We start from the raw sequence: 6,021 nt of genomic DNA on the forward strand, positions 1-6,021 counted from the left end.
TACATGTGGGTTCATCTTTCTCAACTTTTTCTTTACTGGCTTAGCTTGGGGAGCTATGGATAAGTGGTGCATGATTAAATCTGGATCTATCCCTAGCATATCAGGATATGACCAAACAAAATTGATTTGATTTTCTTCAAAAAACTTTGTAAATTTTTCTCTCTTCTGATCTGTTAATGATTCGGTCAGGTATATGGTCTTTGTTGCTTCTTCAGTGCCGATGTTGATTGATTGTGTTGGATCAATAAATATTGATGATCTTTCCTAATAATGATAAGGAAGAGTGTCAAGTATTTCATCCATCAATGCCTCAAAGAGGTTTTCACTATTGGATATTATATTTATTTTTACTTTTTTGTGATCTAACACTGTCATTGTATGGATTTCATCGTTAGATCAATTTTTCGCTTGATTTTTTTTGTGACTAAAAGACTTGGCACTCCCCTAGTTGAAATTTTTGTTATAAGATTCGCTAGTGGAACATGTTTATGTATTTACTAAATAGAGGTGATGGACAATATCATCATCATCTTGGAAGATGGGTATTTTAAGCGGTTTTGTTTGTTCCCAATCAATGAGTTCGGGATGTACCAATGGTACGGAACCATCTGGTGGGTTAAGGTCTAAAGTACTAAGGGTCATGATGGAAATATTGTCAAGGTTTGTGATAGCAAAGTTGAGATCTATGATATCACTCTCCTTGGGATCGTCTATCTCATTCTCAATCTGATCTTCACTAGAATCATCAATATGTTGTGGTCCAATTCAAATGGTCTAAACCTTGAGATTTTTCCTACATAGAGTATCGGTGCATATGTTTGTATCACATCAATATATTTATCTTCATGGGTCTCCTTAGATGGTGAAAGTGAATCTAACTCCCATTCATTTGAGTTTGTTTCAGAACTAGCTTGCTATCTATGGATTTGTTCATAGAGATTTTGGGTAGCTTCTTAAATTTTGATAGAAAGTTCTTGTTTTTTCTCATATTCCTCCTCTTGTTGTTTACAGACTACTACTTCTTTTTGTTGTTTGTGAGTTGCTTCTTCATTTTGTTTGCGAGCAACTTCTTCTTCTTGTGTGCGAACTGGAATGTCCTATCCAAAACCGAGTCCTAATTTGTCTTTAACATTTTGAGAAGGAAGTTGTAAAGTTTCTAGAATGCCTTCTTTTCTTTTTCCAATAGGAACATTGCCATCATATCCCATATTTTGCATGATTTTGAACCCTTCACAATATTTTTTATGTTTGTACTTTGATATTTAAAGCTACTTCTTTGGTTTCTTCTTCTTCCTTGTATAGCCAATTTAGGATGTCCTTATCATCAGATTCATCTGCTAGAGTTCCTGCTTTGACAAATGTAACATCAAGGAGCTGGATAGGATGTGAATATTGTTTCTTAGATGTTGATGGTTGTCCATGAGATCTTGGTGAAACTGGTAGTTTTGATAGACATAGGGAATGCTCAAAAGAATACTCTTCCACACCCTTATCATTTAGCTGAATATTTTTCTCAAAATCTATTGATAAAGCTTTGAGTTGGATTTTACTCCTTCATGAAGTAGAAGCTAGAGCTTCCATGTTGTGTGGTACCAAAACATCTTAAGCTACCTTGAGATTATTGTAGTACTAAAAGGGATTAGAATCTGTTGAGATTGATATTTCTTGTCCATTGTAGAGAAATTTCAAATATTGGTGGTATGTAGATGGCACTATTTGCATTTTATGGATCCAAGGTTGACCCAAGAGTATCTTATAGGATAAGTCTATTTCCAAGACTTGTCATATTGTATCTTTTTGAATTGGTCCCACTTTAATGGGAAATACCACCAATCCTTCTTATGATCTCTCTTCATCATCATAAGCTTTAATGGTTATCTTTCTTTTAGGATCTAAAGACTCTTCTCAAAAGCCCAATGTACGAATAATCTTTAAAGTACAAATATTTAGACCAGCTCCTCCATCTATTAATACATGTTTGATTCAATGTTTCTATATTAACACATTGATATGGAGGGGATTAATTTACAAATGACTCAAGGAGATGTCATCATTCTCAAAAAGTGATAGATTGTGAGGAGTAGTTAAATGCCCCATCATGGCTTGGAATTGATCGACATCCAGTTTGTTTGGTATTGTGGTGTCCATTAAAGATCTTTCTAGAATATCCTTATGCACAAGTGAGATTTTAAGAAGTTCTAGTATGGATATTTGTGCTAGTGTCTATTGTAATTTGTCTACTAGATTGTATTGATTGAAGGAATAGTAGATGTTTTAGATGTGTTCCCTTTCAATAGAAACTTAGAATGCCCTCATGTGGTCACATTTACTAGTCTATGTTATTATTTATCCTTGAATTTGATGAAATTTATTTGATTGTCAGATGTTGAAATGTGATTGATGACATTGTCATAAGTTTAATTCACTTTTCCCCCTTTATTGTTTGATGAAGAGGGTTCTCCCTTTTCATAATCAGGAAGAAGGTCTTTGAATGCTCCATGATCATCATTTGTTTTTTTTCTTCCTTCCACCGTTATGTCACCTTTGTCTAGGAAGTCTTGAACTAAATAATTTAATCTTTCGCAATCATTAGTTCTATGACCTTTGCTTCTATAAAACTGACAATGATGTGCGTCATTCCACCATGTTGGTTTGACTTCTATTGAGATATTGAGACAAGGCAAATCTTGTTGAAAGGCACGGGTTTTTAAAAATTCTTCATCAAACTCATTTCCATGATCGTGTAGATAATCATGAAAATGATGTAAGAATGTACAATGTTTTAACAAGAGTTTTTGATTTATGTAAATAAATATTTCCTTCTTTAGGATTTTCTTTTGACTAGGTTTCCCTATCTTCAATTGATGATAAATGATCATACAAGTGATTGAGATTGTTTGAAACTTTTAATCTTTGTTGAGAGTGCTAGTTTGATGTGAGATACCTAAGTAAAAATAGGAAAGATCCTCCCTATTGATGAGACTTAGTTAATCTAATGTGGAGTTTTGTTTCATGATAAAGGATGATGTATCCTGATAGTGAAACTCTACTGAAAATTATAGATCAGATTGATAATTGCGCACTTTGTGTTATTTGATCTAAAGCTTATATAAAATAACTACACTTGTGATAACCTGATTTTCCAAGTTTAAACTATTGTTTGATGACAAACAAACTCTACTCTGAAAAGGGTGTCTAAAAATGATTCCAATTTTCTAGGAAAATTTCAATTTTTACCCTCTGTCCAAGGTGATAAATAGTTAAAAGATCTATGCACTACAACCAACAATGTATGCACTAAAAGATCTCATCAATGCATTATTTTGTTCCATCTATGCACTATGATGTCCCATAGATGTGCTAAATTGTCATACCTATGCACTAAATTGGGACTAAGACTGACTATTTTGACTGTGTTGTAGGTTTGAATTTTTTTTCTTGTTTGATGCGCTATTGTTGATACTTGATGTGATAATGTTTTCTATAAATGTGCTACTAGATGTTCTTAATGCATTGTTTTGGTGATTCAATGCCCTAAAAGACTGTCTCAATGCGCTAATATAAGATGTTAATGCACTAAAATGTTTTGTTGATTACAAATTTTGATAATTCTATGTTCTTTTTTGTAAAAATTATGAGTGTTTAATAGATGATCTTTTGAAAAATGACTAAAAACACAACATCCAACAATAAGACTGTTGTTTTCGATTTGTTTCACCCTATAATCTAAATAATGAGTGTATGTTCAAGGATCTTTTCAAATCCCTTTTGTTTTCACTGGTTTAAACAATAAAGATAAATCAGTTGGACTTTCCTATTCTCATGGATCATTAATAATACCACAACCCATATCTTGGAACCCCTTCAGCTCAAACAACCTTGTCACACCCTAAGGTGCGCCCGTGTTTTTGCCTTTTTCCAAATTTTGAACCAAAGAGATTGCTTGTCAATTGGATTATTTTCTTGGGAGTCGTATGGTGAGTTCTTGGGGGCAAATTCTTTTACACCCTTGCACTGTGATACTATAATATTTGGATAACTAACTCAGTTTGGCTTCTATCTTTAAAGTTCATACTAAGGGTTATGTTTGGTGCGTTAATGATACTCCCTCAAGAGGCTTCCCAACCTTTAAAACAAAGGCTTTACGTATCACAAGGATACCGAGGTAAGGCTATCAGTGAACACTATTGTTGGATGTGATTTTCATCATAATTTACATTTGATTATAATAGGTTAGAATACTTGGTGTTAGCCATTCCCCATTTTGGTCATTCCCCTCTCACTGGCCTTATGGGCTTCTCGGAAGGGAAGACCTGCTAACGAATTTAACCTAATTGCAATAAATAAAAGAGTGAGTCTGACATTTTGGTCACCCAATTAAGGGGCGAGCATATGCCTATCACAAAACAAAGCAGATATGTTAGTTCATTAATCCTCTACAATAAGAAGATGAAATCTAACTTTTTCTTTTTAGCTTGCACCAAAATAAGATGTGAGCTACTTGCAAAGAAAAGAAGGTTCTTTTGTTGTTCTTTTTATCCTTTGCAAGAAAATAAAGTGAAGTTCTTTTTATGGCACCAAATGAAATGTGAAGTTATTTTTATCTAGCACAAAATGAAGTGTCAGATTCCTTTTAGCCTTGCAAGATAAAAAATGTGGAGTTCCTTTTAAACCTTTGTAACAAGAAATGAAAACTTGAAAACTTGAAAAATGTGGACATCTCTTTGGGACTGTGGTTATATGCATGCCCAAAATTAATGTTATGAGGAACATTTTTCTCAAAAAATGTATTTTTTATTTGGTCATAACCCTCCAAGGCTCTTTGATAAGATCATGAAGTTATTAAGGCCTAAAGGAAGGCAACAAGAGATCTTCTAGCGCATAGGTTATTTTAGCGTATAGGGTACTTAGTTTAGCGCGTTGATGTGATCTTTTAGTGCATAGGGTAATTTAGCGCATTGATATGGTCTTTTAGCGCATAGATGGCACATAGTAGTGCATTGATGGTTTTAGCACTTAGGTGCAATGTTTTGGCATTTTGATGAGACAGTTTAGCGCATATAGACTAGAGAAGTAAAAAGTTGATTTTGTTGCCTCCTTTTTTATTTGTTTTTTATCAGTTTCGATTAGCATGATGTTAATGCTATATAGGATAGATGATGATTGGCATCATAATGAATGAGATTCAATGATAAGTGCTAAAAAAGGTTGATTAAAATCTTACATGAGTTGATTAGGTTGATTGAGAGATTGATTAACTGAATGCTAATACAATGATGTGATATGATTGTAGGAGGATTTAGGTGTATTGCAATCTTAGGAGCGATACCTGAAGACATGGGCACTGATACCTCGTCTAGTGCAAGCAGATTTGTATATCATTTCTAGATGTGGATTATCATAATTGCTTGATATGCCCTGGTATAGGATTAATACGAGTTTATTGACGGCTTTGGCTGAGAGGTGACAGTGAGAATAACACCTTTCATTTACCCACTGGCGAGATGATAGTTACGCTAGAGGATGTCTATAGGATTGTGCGTATCCTAGTGAATGAGAGATTTTTATGTATATACCGATGCACTCATGCAGATATTTGATGATGACCAGATCTACAACTATGACATCTCATGGCAGGAGATCTTTGATTTGTATGATCCATTAACCTCCGTGTTGGTTGGAATTTTTTTGGTGGATTTCTATGTCTTGACCATAGGTCAAAGGGACTATCTATTGGTTGGGGTCGAGTGCTAGAGAGGATGGTTACATAGGGTACACGATATGCATGGGGTTCTTGTATGCTGGCACATCTATACCATGATCTTCATCGGGTAGTGTACGTTGGTGCTACTAGCTTATCAGCAGGGGTGACAATACTATAGATTTGGTCATGGGAGCACCTAGTTGTTACACATCGCTTGGCGGCTAGGAATCGACTAGTCAGGAGACCCTGTGTGTATGGATATAGAGGTGTTATCATCCAATGAAAGTTAGGCAAACTTGATTATTGGAGGCGAGTTT

This window comes from Cryptomeria japonica, chromosome 11 (assembly GCF_030272615.1).
Source record: "Cryptomeria japonica chromosome 11, Sugi_1.0, whole genome shotgun sequence".
NCBI classification, from domain to species: Eukaryota; Viridiplantae; Streptophyta; class Pinopsida; order Cupressales; family Cupressaceae; genus Cryptomeria; species Cryptomeria japonica.